The 12,359-nt window shown below is 39.7% G+C and overlaps 1 pseudogene; it reads right to left on the reverse strand.

The window, feature by feature from the left end:
• Nucleotides 1–11,731: 11,731 nt before the first annotated feature.
• LOC102493188 (cyclin-dependent kinases regulatory subunit 1 pseudogene) lies at nt 11,732–12,083 on the reverse strand (annotated as a pseudogene).
• Between the last annotated feature and the right edge of the window lie 276 nt (nt 12,084–12,359).

The raw sequence follows: 12,359 nt of genomic DNA on the forward strand, positions 1-12,359 counted from the left end.
CGATTAGATAAAACAACAAAGAGGTTCTGTTGGGGCAGAGGCAGGAAGAGCCAAGGTGGGTGGCAATCACTGCTTAACTCAGGGGAAATGGAGCCTCAAAGAATTCAAAAGTGGGTGAAAAAAATAACATAAGCAGTAGACAACTTTCCCACATCTCAGGTCACTCTCTAAATACAGCTAGCAAAATTTTCCCCACGCTAAACTTGTTTTTTAATTTTTGAAGTATAATAAACAGTATGTGAATGTATGTTTATCCTAAGCACCACACTGAGAGAGATATTCGCTCTCTAGTAATGTCTTTGCTCTACATTAACCAGTTTTCATCCCCTGTATGAGCTTAGAAGGGAAATCAAGACAAAATTTAAGTTACAAAAATGGGTACTTAAGTGTCTTAATATGATCCCAGAGTAATTTAATGCAGACTGTCCTCAGTTATTAAAATGGCAGAGAATGGTGCAAGAAAGGGGTAGGTAGAAGTTTTCCTCCTAAGGAGAGTTAAGAAATAAAATCTATTCCAGTTCTACCACTGGATTCTTGAGATCAGTTTGTGTGATGTTAGCCCAGTAAATACGAGGGAGTGGAACAAGAAATGTGGGTGACGTGCTGGCCGTTGTCACCGATAGCTTTGACAGAACTCTCGTAAGTGACACTCTGCATCCCTGGTATTACCACTTTGTAAAAGAAAACAAATAAAGAGGGAGCAGGGCACCGAAATGCAAGAGAGTGGACATCTGGCACCTCTAGTGTCTTGGAAGGCACTGAAGGACCCTGCCCCAGTTCCACTGTTTGAAATGTGGGAATTAGCTTACATTTCATCCTCATTTGTTAACTTGAAAATCTTTCCGAGTTCTTTTATGTCCTTCCATATTGCCAGTGTCTGTGGTTAGAACTCTGGAGAAGCTACAGAAAGTTGAATAAGGCATAACTTCTTTCTTAGTACAAGTGAACTCAACTTTGCTGAACCTCTGTCCTTTGTCTCTCAGTTTCTCAAAATCTTGCTTCACTTATCAACACCCCAATTCCCCTCTAACCACTGAGAGGTGCTGTGGCAGGCGTGGAAGAGAGGTCAAGTGGAGGAACTGGTGGGCGCTTGGGCCATGGAACCCTACAGCCTGTGCAGGAAGGTTGGAGGAGTGAGACAGAATGGTGGGCCTGGCCAGCACCCTATCAGGTCTCATGATTCTACCAGATTCCACTTGTTGGCCCGGCCTCTTTGACCTATTCCCTGTGGCACAAGCAGGTTTTGTATATAGTGCCAAGTTCTGGGGCAGTGTGGGTGCAGGCACATCTGAAAGTAAATGAACAGTGGTTGCACTTTGACTCTTCCAGCTTGAAAGCACCACCAGCAGGCCCAGAGTGTGGGTGCAGGGTGTTTCCTGGCTTCTCTACCATGGCAGCACACAATCTGAGGCTAGCTGGCTTGGCAGGCCTGTCCCCTCTCCTGTGGTTCCCTGTGTGATGCCACGTGGGAGGCGGACCTGGTCACAGAGTGGCCTCTCTGTACCATTATGGCGCCGACAGTCTTGACACCCTTAGACTGGATACAGAAATTCAACAGCCCCAGTCTAGGTAGTCACATCTGCCTTTCTGCCTTTTGTACTGTAGGTACTCTTAGACAAAAGCTTAAGGAGACACCTGGTATCCAAATATTATACAGCACTTTATATCATAGTCTTGTTTTACCCAAAGAGAACACCTTCATAAAAATGTGTCTATTTGTCCTGTGAGATATATAACGTTAGCTGTTAATTCCCACTTTCACAAAGCCAGTCTGTGTTCTCCTGTACAGAAGTATTCTGTCTGTGGTGGACACCTTCTTTGTTAGAGCTATCATCATGTATTCCTTTTCACATGGACTGTCTACACTAAGACGCCCTGAATCCTTATTCAAAATACACATTCAAAATGGGAGTCATGGAAGTCAGGAGCAAATGCTAAACATTATATAAACTTTGTAAGGAAAACTTGGCATAAAATGTTAAAATTGATTATAAAGTTATCTTCTTTAAAAATAGCTTTGTTTTCTTTCTTTTTTCCTAGAGAGAAGCAAGATGGAGAGAGAGAAAGAGAGAAAGAGGCACTCTCAACAGGGTCTCTAACCCGGGTATGAGTCTCAGCAGGATCGGAGCATGAGCATAGATACACCAGGTATGTTCAGGGAGATGCTGGGATATGAATTCAAGACCACTCCATGTGGGCCCACTTGCATTACCATTGTGCTACCCCCTGCCCACTGATGTGCAGTTTACCCTAATCTCAACTATAGTTAAAAAAAGTCGTAACTTTCTGGTCATTGATTTCCCAATTTTCTAAATAAGGTACATTATGGAGTGTTTACCCTAATCTCAACTATAGTTAAAAAAAATCGTAACTTTCTGGTCATTAATTTCCCAATTTTCTAAATAAGATACATTATGGAGGTTTTTTTTAGTTTAATGAAGTGTTTTCACGTATGATATCTTTTTGATCCTCTAAGATGTTTGAGCTAGATGGTTTATAAGCTCCTCCAGCTTTAAACTTCCATTAGTCTGTGGCTCCACATCTATTAAAAGATACAGACTGGAGGTGATACCGAACAAGAACAATAGAATGAACTAACTCCACGCAGCAGAGTGACGTCCGAATGCTCTTCACAAAGTGCTTGCATCTTTAGATAGCACCTTTAACATTACCAAATGGTGCGCAGGCCTTTTTGTTTACAAGGTCAGAGGCTCATCATCTGCAGGTTCCAGTGGGGAGGAGAGCGTCTGTGAGTACCCTGGGAGTCGCGGCAGCTGAGTATTCAGCAGGCAGCCACTCATCTTGCATGAAACTTGCCACAATGGAATTGGCCATGCAAGCTCTTAAAGAAGGCACGGAGACTCTACAACCTGTCCTCCCATCCGTCTCCTTCAGAGCCTTTTTCACTGATCATAAACACTGGCAGAGACAGGTCTCTAAGAGAGAGCATTCCGAGACTCTCTCTAAACTGTGTCTTGAAAAATCACACTCGGATTAAGCCTAGAAACCAGGGTCTTCCCTTTGTTATTGGAAGCTTTTGAAAGTGGTCATTTTCTTAACATGGTAAGAAGCTGAAATATTGTTCAAAGAAATAAGAATTTTGTTGCATGTTTGTCAGGAGCAGTAGAACCTTGACCAGCACTTTAGGGAATATTTTTGTTGCAAGTACTTCTCTCAATCTTTTTTATTTTGACTTGGAAAATCATGGGACCATTATTCTGGTATGTTCTCATTTTATACAAGTGGTATGAGGCACAGAGAAGGTGGTTTATTCACTAAAGAAAGACTTGCAGTCTGACCACATCGATTGTAACTCTAGTAGGATGCAGGCGGAATTATAAAGTACATTTACTCTTCCTTGAAAATTCCTAGGGGAAGATTGAGGTCTTTTAAAGTTCAAGATTATTTTTTCACTTTTGTGTGTCACTAATTCTATATTCTGTAGCATCATGTCAGGAGTCCTCTTAAGCACCAGAGCAAAGATACAACGGTCGACTCATCTTTGGGTTTGGATTACATGTGTGGGGCTGTGTTTTGGCTGGAGTTCTCAGGAATAGCAACACTCCATCAAAAACACAGAGGCACACCTGTACTCCAAATGGCTGAATAAGGCAAAACATATGACATCAAAATGCAGCAATCATATTAAAAAGAAAGGGAAAGAAAAGAACTATAGCAAAGCTATAGCAAAGATAAAGACACCAAGACATGAATATACATGAAAGGTAGAAAGTTTTATGTACGTTTCTCATGAAATGATTTATCTATCATTTAACCTCTGCTCATAGCCATGTTTGTGCTGTCTGATGTTGACACAGGCACCGCATACATAGCGTGTGAAAAGTTGCTCAAATGGAGGTTCTGTACTAAAAGAGAATCATCACAGATTGCACAGCGAGAAATACCTGCTGCTTATATTCTCAAAAGCTCTAAAATACTATAAAGGCAACAAATGGAGTTTTCCTGAAATTTTTGGTGATAACCGATATGTAGAATAGACATTATTCTGGAAAAGAAAATTATAATATTTAATATTTTAAGGGAAAATTCCTATCCTTGGTTTTCACATAAATCTTCCACAAATTATCTTTCCAGTCTAATGAATTCTTACTCATAACATGTAGGAAAATGTTAATAGTGTCAGTCTGGTTGAACTTTCATGTAGTTTATTTCTCATAGATGTAATTTAAGACAATTGAAATGGTGATTTTTCTGTTTGCATAATTATCTCTGATAACTGATTGTAAGAAATAGATTTTGCATGTAAAGAAGTATAAGCAGGGTGTAAAAATAGAACTTCTGATAGATAAAAGCTTATTTCTGTCAGATTGATTTCTTTGAAAGTTTATTTATTTCCTTCATATGAGAGGGAGAGAGACAGAGAGAGATAGAACTCTCCGTACAGTCTCACCACACCACAACCCTCCCCCACCATCCCTCCAAGCCAGCAGGGATCATGAATCTGCATGGATGTTCCAGGCATGTTCAGCTTGACCTGAGCCTTTGGTATGGCTCCAGTATCATGTAGTGATGTCCTACCATCTGCACAATCACGGCCAGGCCAAAGATCAATTTTTCTAAAAGTTTATTTATTTATTCTATGAGTGAGAAAGAGAGAGCAAGAGAGAGACAGCATCCCCAACAGGATCTCAAAAACACAGCACACCCCAGCCTTCAAACAACCCTGGATCATGGCTAAGAGTGTGCCTGGCAGGGTGCTGGCCGGCACGTGGTGTGGTGATTAAGAGTGCTGGACTCCGGCATGGCGAACTGAAGTTTGAGTCCTGGATCTGGCAGCTTGCTTTCTCATTTTCTCTCTTTCTCTTTTGCTCTCTCTTTCACTCTCGCTCTCTCCCTCTCTGGTAAAATAAATAAAGTTAAATAAAATAATTTTTAAAAAATTTAAAAAGAGCGTGCCTGGCATACTCAGGGAGGTCTTCAGACTTGAACTTGGAACCTTTCTACATGGGATTTCTTTGCAGAGCACTGCGTTTTTACTGTTGCACCACTGTCTGGCCCAAGAGTGATTTTTAATGAGCAAGTCTGAGCTTTTGTTCACTGAAACTTGTTATAGTACAGACTTTTTCCTTGTGGTTATCCACACAGACTCATATTCTTTCCCTTGTTACAAAGATAATAAGAATATATTGTTCGTTGGATAATGCTTCTATATTGTAATTTTTTTCAGAGAGTGTTTTATATAGATACCCTAGTGGATTCAGTGTTTAATTAGCTGTCTTCTTGCCATGCTTCATGCATTGCACCCATGAATTCAAGTGCTGCTTCTTGCTTTGGCCTGGAGCATGGAGAGTGAAATTAACACCAGAGCGAAAACCCAGCTTTCTAGTAACTCCATGCACACTGAATGCTCTCACGAGGAAGACCAAGGTTTGGTTTTAAACATTTACTCTTTCCTTTGGAAATATCACAAGAGAAATTATTAGAAACACTGCTTTTTATGTTGGGCACTCAGGAAACATGCTCACAGCATCCAATTTGGAAGTTTGGTGGCACCACAGTCTTTTTTGGAAAACATGTGGCTGGCAATTGAGAAGCCAGGAAAAATCATGAGGATTAAAGGAAATAAATTAAGAGCTGAGTTATATAAATCTTGAGGACTCGTTGCACCTGGAATCATTTTCATGGTAGTGTGTACAATTGGGCTTTCTCCTCTTTAAAGAATCCTGGCTGCAGACAGAAAATTGCTGTTTTGAGTAAAATACTATACAAATCTTTCATTTAGTGAGTAAAATGTATGTTTCCCCTGGTTGAGATTGGCAAGAAGTACCAGGATATTTTTTGGTAGAGATTGCTGTATTTTTCTTATACATCTTTGATCCTAGACTGATATTCTCTGCGTGTGTGTTTTTGTTAGCTTTTACTGAATGAGTATAATTCAGCTATACTTCATAGTCTCAGAAAATTGGAGGAACTGACACATACTGAGTTTGGTAGAGAAAATGTGGACATGGTAAGAAGTTTTAGGCACTTAAAAAAAGATATCATTTTGAAGACATTAAGGTTTTTAATTTATTTGTAGGAAATAGAAATAAATATTACCATTTCTCTTTATGCTATATTTAGGGAGGAAATAAAAGGATAAAAATTTGTTATTTTTGAGATCCTATTTACTATAGCATTATGGTGGGTATTTTATATTCATTATTCAATAATATCAACATTTACTGAGTATTTAGTAGTGTCAAACTCTAAAGTCCTTTACATATATTAACTTACTGGATCCTCACCAAGACACTGTCAGGTAAGTATTTTGTTATTGTGGTTTTACAGATGAGGAAACTGAAGCTGACAGAATGGAGTGCTCTTACCATTGCACCAGATTACTTCTCTTTGCTGCTGTATTATGCTAATATTTGTAATATCCTACAAGATAGTCAGAAGTATCCTGTTTTATGTGTGGATACTGGAGTTCAGAGATAAGGTAACTGGCCCAAAGTTATGCAGCTGGGAAATGGTGGAGCCTGATTTAATCCAGGACTGAGTCATGCCAAAATTGGTGTTTTCCCCCTTACAATAAGTAGTCTTTTTCTAGAAGACTAAGTCAACGTCTTTAGCAAGCATGTCCTACAAGCAACGAGCTGGGAAAGGTCTGAGACCAGGCCCATAAGGCAGTGTGGCAAGGGCACTGCAATCTGCCCTGAACTGCAGCCTGTACACATGGTTCAAATTGGCCTCCTTCCCCATGTGCAAGGTCACTGCTCAGATGAATTGAGAATTTCAGAGCAGTTTGCTTCCCAGAGTGGACATGCGCCTTCAGACAGACTCTGTGGAAATCCCGCTGGGACTTCCACATAGCACACATATTTGTAACGCCTTCTCCTGCCTCAGGCTACAAGGGTGCTTTGTAGTTAGGACCTAGCTCATTTTAGAATCCCATCTGGTCTTGGTGGAGCACATTGGAGAAAGTGAACTATAGATTAACCCCCAAGCCAGAAAATATTTTCATGGTTCCCATTTCCATAAGGTCACAAAAGTGTATGAGAATAGAATGTCTGGCAGGAAGTAAAAATCTATAGTCTCAGAAATATTCTTTTCTCTGATTCTAACTATGTCTCTTCAGACCTAAATACTTGTAAGAAACCACAAGTAGGGACCAGTGCAGAAAGCATCACATTGTTCCAATGGAAGCAAGTTAAAGAGAAAAGGCCACATATTCTAGGCTTTTAACATTCTAGGTCCAGATAAAATTTCATCGATTGGCTACATCGAGGTTATATTTTTATGTTAGGGAGCTTTCTATCAATTAAGGGAGTTACTCAAATATAATGAAATGCATCCTTAGAGTTTCTCTTCATTTCGCTTTATGAATACAGATGAACCTGTTGCTGACATGGCTCCTGCTAGTGGACATTATTTTCCAAATGCATGGGCACCATAAAACTTGTGCCCCAACTGTTGTTAGGAGGGATAATCTCACTTATTGAGTGCCTAGCTTTTCCTCTTTTGCAATGTAAAGAAGAACATTTTGACTGAACATCAGGGATTGCTGCATCTGGAAATGAATTGAGGTTAGAGAAGCAGGAGGAGGGTGAAAAGGAACAGTTCAAGCAAGAGTTAAAACAATCTCTGGAATATAATTTGGATCGAGAAATAAAGAAAAATGGTGAATGAGAGAAAGAGATAACTAGATTGATGATCTTAGAGCAAAACTTGAAACTGCATCTTCAAAATATATACCTTCGGATGCAAAGAATTGAGTTCTTCAGCAGCAGTTGTCATCTATGAAAACGACACAAAGAAATGTGTAAAACTAGAGAGGAAGAAACTGAAGTTGGAACAAGAAGTAGAAAACCTTGAAAGTCAAATGGAAATAAATATGGTGGAACATGTTCAAGTAGGACAGTATAAATGGGAGATTAAAGGAAGAGCAAGAAAAGATATACAAGAAAAATTAAAAGAAGTCAAACAGCTTTATAGGTAAAAAAAAATTATGTAATTTCATATGTAAATAGAATTCAACAAATACAGATACATTGTCATGTGAGTCTGGCTCTGCTGTGATAGAGGGTCATAAGCCAGTTCTGAAATCTTTTAGAGCAGTTCTTAATCTGGGGTCTGTGCACATAAACACTCTCCAGGAGGTCCATCAATGCCTGAAACTGAATGCACATTGTTGTGTCTGTCACTGGTGGGATAACGGATCACGGCGTTCATCAGCGTCTATGAAAGACCTATGACTCAAGAGGTGACTGAGAGATACATGAAAGTTCCTTTAGTATTGCCTTCTGACTTTCAGCCGGAATTAAAGATGATGAAAACAACATAGCAATAAAAGAAACACATGTACAAAGCATTCCTTCTTTCAAAATAATGCTCTCCTCATGGATAATGTCATTCTTCTTGCTTGCAAAGATTGTTGTGTATTATCATGGAGAGATCCGCTTCTTTTTGAGGTGCAAGGTAAATGTAAAAAGATTCTGAGGAATAATTCAAAGGAACTAAGAAATTTGTGGAAAAATGGAATTAAAGTACAAATTTATTTTGGCACAACAAATTTTAATCCATGTATAGTTTTTTTTTGTAATATGTATTTTCTGTTAACTTTTTGAAGACCTTTTGTACATAAAATAAATGTGTAGGATGCATAGAGTCTTTTGGCTGCTTCTTGACTGGGAAGAAAATATTTTATGGCATTTATAGCAAAAATATTTTGAGCGACAGTCATATATCATTTCTGAATAGTTTCTGAAGTTTACAAAATTAAATCAAATTATGGAGTGTTTCTCACATTGGAATAAGAAAATACTATTTGTGCTCCTAAGGATAAAGACAAAAAAAAAAAAAAAGGAAATAATTAAAGGTTAATTTGTAAGATCCCTACTAAAAATCTTTTCAACAAAAGTCTTCAAAATGATCAACTAGACAGTCTGCAACCTACATACACCTTATAAAAAAGAACATTTACTCAGGAGGATCTACCTGCAGCCCATTAGACCTGAATTCCTTCTCTTCGTGACACTCAGCTGGCATTTTCTTCCTCTTTTGCCTTATCTTTCCACCTTCCTTCCTGTATAAGATCACCTACATCATTCTCCCGACCTAATTTCTACCTCCTAATGATGGTGCTCAGTGGCCTCTGGGACAGGGTTGACACTGACTTAAGAAAGGAAGGTGCAGGTTAAAGTAACCACGTTGCTACATCCTGTATGCCATCTCCTCTCCAGCTCTGCTATGACTCGGGATTTTGTGTTCCACGTCTTCAGTCACATTCTCTGCCCCTTGGGACCCCGTCATCATCTCAGCCCTTTGCCTACTTCCTCTAAGGGCCCCGCTATCATAAAATGCTTCCAGATGATCTAGATTGTCTTTTGAATATAAGAGAGACTTGTTTCAGTCTTTTCCTAAAAAGACCCTTAGTTAACTAGCATGCTGACACCAAGCCCTACCTCAGGGCCACTGTATATGTCCCCTTGGGCCCCAATAGTACCTGCTTGGCTCCCTCTCTTGCTTCTTTCAGGTTTCTGATTAAAAGATCATCAGTTGGCCTTCCCCCTCCATCACTCTATATCTCCCTTAACTTGCTCTGAAAATAAAGGGAGGAGTGTTAATTGAATAATTTCAACAACTGTGCTATCAACCCATGATAGCTAAAGAAGATAATGCTTGTTTCTCATTCGCAAGTTCTTCATAAAAAAAAAAAAAAGAAAAATCAGCTTATTTACTATATATTTTGTCCTTCAATGTCACAATGGATATGTTCTTTTGGACTTTTTAGTTAATTTACTTGGTGGTAATGGTATGCTCACAACATACAGATTAAAGACCTTGTGAGGTCAAATCTCCTTAATTTTACATGTTAATACAAGTCTTTTTTTTTTTTTTTTTTTGTTGGAGTTTCAAAAAAAAAAATTTTTTTGAGAGATTTTCACTATAGGGCGCGTGCGCTCACCGGACAGACAGAGAGAAACACAGAGACAGAAAGCGAGAAATCACCTCCCAGAGGGGATGGTCACGCCGCAATCCCTTCTCCTCCATTCTCCTCTCGGGATCTTGGGCACGCACGCACACGCGCCCGGCGTGAGTTTTAAGCCAAGGGGTCCAGACGCGAACTGCGGTCGACTACGTGGGAGTCCAGCGACATAGCCATTACGCTAACTGCTGGTTCCCAATACAAGTCTTGATAAAGATTGTTTCTGTGCCTTCACCTAGCCAATATTGGCAATTGTTGGCTTTGAATGCACAGGACAAATAAATTTAGTAATATTGTAGATTTCCATTCAAAATTTATATACATTTTACAGATGAATTTCTAAGACTCTTAAGAGATTTGTTGCTTATAGTGGCTTCTTCTGTTATACCACTTATTCTCTGTTCTTGGCCAAGGTAGAAATTCCATGGAAAAATTACTGTAGAGAAAGGTTTGGGAGGAAGGATAAAAATTAACATTATTCTCTGTAGATGATATAATAATGAGACAAAGACAACAACATTTAATGGAAAGAAAAGGAAAATGAGAAATGAATTCATCAATACTTGAGGCTCCTGGGCCAGCACATGGTGTTGTGGTATGGCATCTGGATCCCACATGGCTGACTACACAGCTTGAGTCCCAGAACCAGAAGCCGGAGAAAGACACTGGACACATGTGCATGTGTGCCCAAAATTCTGGAAGGAGGAAGAAATGGTGGAGAAGGGGATTGTGGTGTGACCATCTCCCATGAGAGTGGCTTTCTTGCTTTCTTTCTCTGTCTCTCTGAAGTAAGTGCATGCACCCTCTGGCAATTTTTTTTTTTAAATTGGAATCCTATAGTGTTCATTTATCTTGTTAACTCATTTGGCAGACATATATACCAGGCATGTCCTAGGCTCTGGAGATACATGGATGGACTGAGTAGCAGAAGCTTGCGGGGTAGTAGGAGGGGCGATCACACAATCACAGTGGGAAGCGGTTCATGATACGAGAGAAGGATGGGCAACGTGCAGATGGGGGTAGAACGCGACAGTGCTGATCAGTTTAAAAATGAAGAGGGGGGCTGTCAAGTCAGCAGAGATGATACCATATTTACAACTTCACGGCTTCAAAGCATTCTCACGTGAATTATTTGTTTGATGGCCCTCAAGCACTTTGAGATTGAGCAGATTATTGCTAATAAATGCGGAAAACCAAGAGATTTTCCCAGTCTCATTCTACTAGGTCCATGCCCTGGTCATCTCTTTCCAAATCCATTACATTTCTTATGATATCATCTCTCATCTACGTCATTTAAATATGATGCCACTGGTTGTTAATTAGAAAGTGATAAAATCCGCATCGTTTACTATCATTTTGTTAAAAGATCAAATATTAAGTTCCTTTGGGTAGGAAGAAAATCACTTTTTTTTTTTTTTTTGGTCATAAAAACTTCCTCTTTAATCAAGGGTTTGAACATGGAACAGATTTCTTGAATAAAATGAAAAGTTTCCAATACATTGAAATTTAAACCCACAAGTCACCATACATAAAACACCCAGCAGGAAAAAAACAAAACAAGTTTACATGATCCCTGGAACAGCCATGGTCTTAGTCTCAGATGCTTCCTCCATCCGTCAAACATGTTCTTCTGGAGACAGATGGCACCATGGCTCCTGGGGTCACACTCGGTGGCCCATAGAGCACTCCTCTAGCTGGGCTCCTGTGGTTTGGGCTCTACTCAAGAAGCAAAGCAATGACCAGCACATCCAAACAGTGTATTGAATATCCTTTAAATATCAAAGTGAGAAACAGGTAGGCGACATAATCAGGTTATCAGAAAGATGTTAGAAAGTAAGGACAGCTGTGTAGACCTGGACACTGAAAAGTGGCTTGTCGGCTTCATTTGTTTGGCTTCTTGGGTAGTGGCCTCCGGAAGAGCAAGATGTGAGGTTCTGGTTCATGGAGCATGTAATGGACCCATCCCTGACTCTGCTGAACGCCAAGATTCCTCCATTCAGATTCAGACATCAAATGGGTTTTAGGAACCAGCTTGGCTATGTCCTTGGGCAACATGACATGCCGATACTCGAACTCCTCGTCATCGTATTTGTCCGAATGGTAAATTTGTTTGTGCGACATGAGGGCTCTGCTTACAGCTCTCCAGTCCGGTTCCGCCAACCTCCAAACAACTCCCAGCAGCACGCCAGAAAATCACTTTTTAACACAGTCCACAATACACGCAGGATGCTTATGACAAAGTGACAAATCGGTGCTTACTAGTTGGAATCATTTTGCCAGTACAGAATGCTGATGAAAAAACGTCTGTCAAACAATACATAATCTGACTGAGGAACAGAATTTGCCTTTCTTCTGAAATATTTAAGGAATCCTTTTCATGGTTAAAGGTTAAAGCCTGTCTCATTGGTTTCCCTAAAAAATGTTTTCC

The sequence above is a fragment of the Tupaia chinensis genome, unplaced genomic scaffold (genome assembly GCF_000334495.1).
Source record: "Tupaia chinensis unplaced genomic scaffold, TupChi_1.0 Scaffold000097_1, whole genome shotgun sequence".
In the NCBI taxonomy this organism is placed as follows: domain Eukaryota; kingdom Metazoa; phylum Chordata; class Mammalia; order Scandentia; family Tupaiidae; genus Tupaia; species Tupaia belangeri.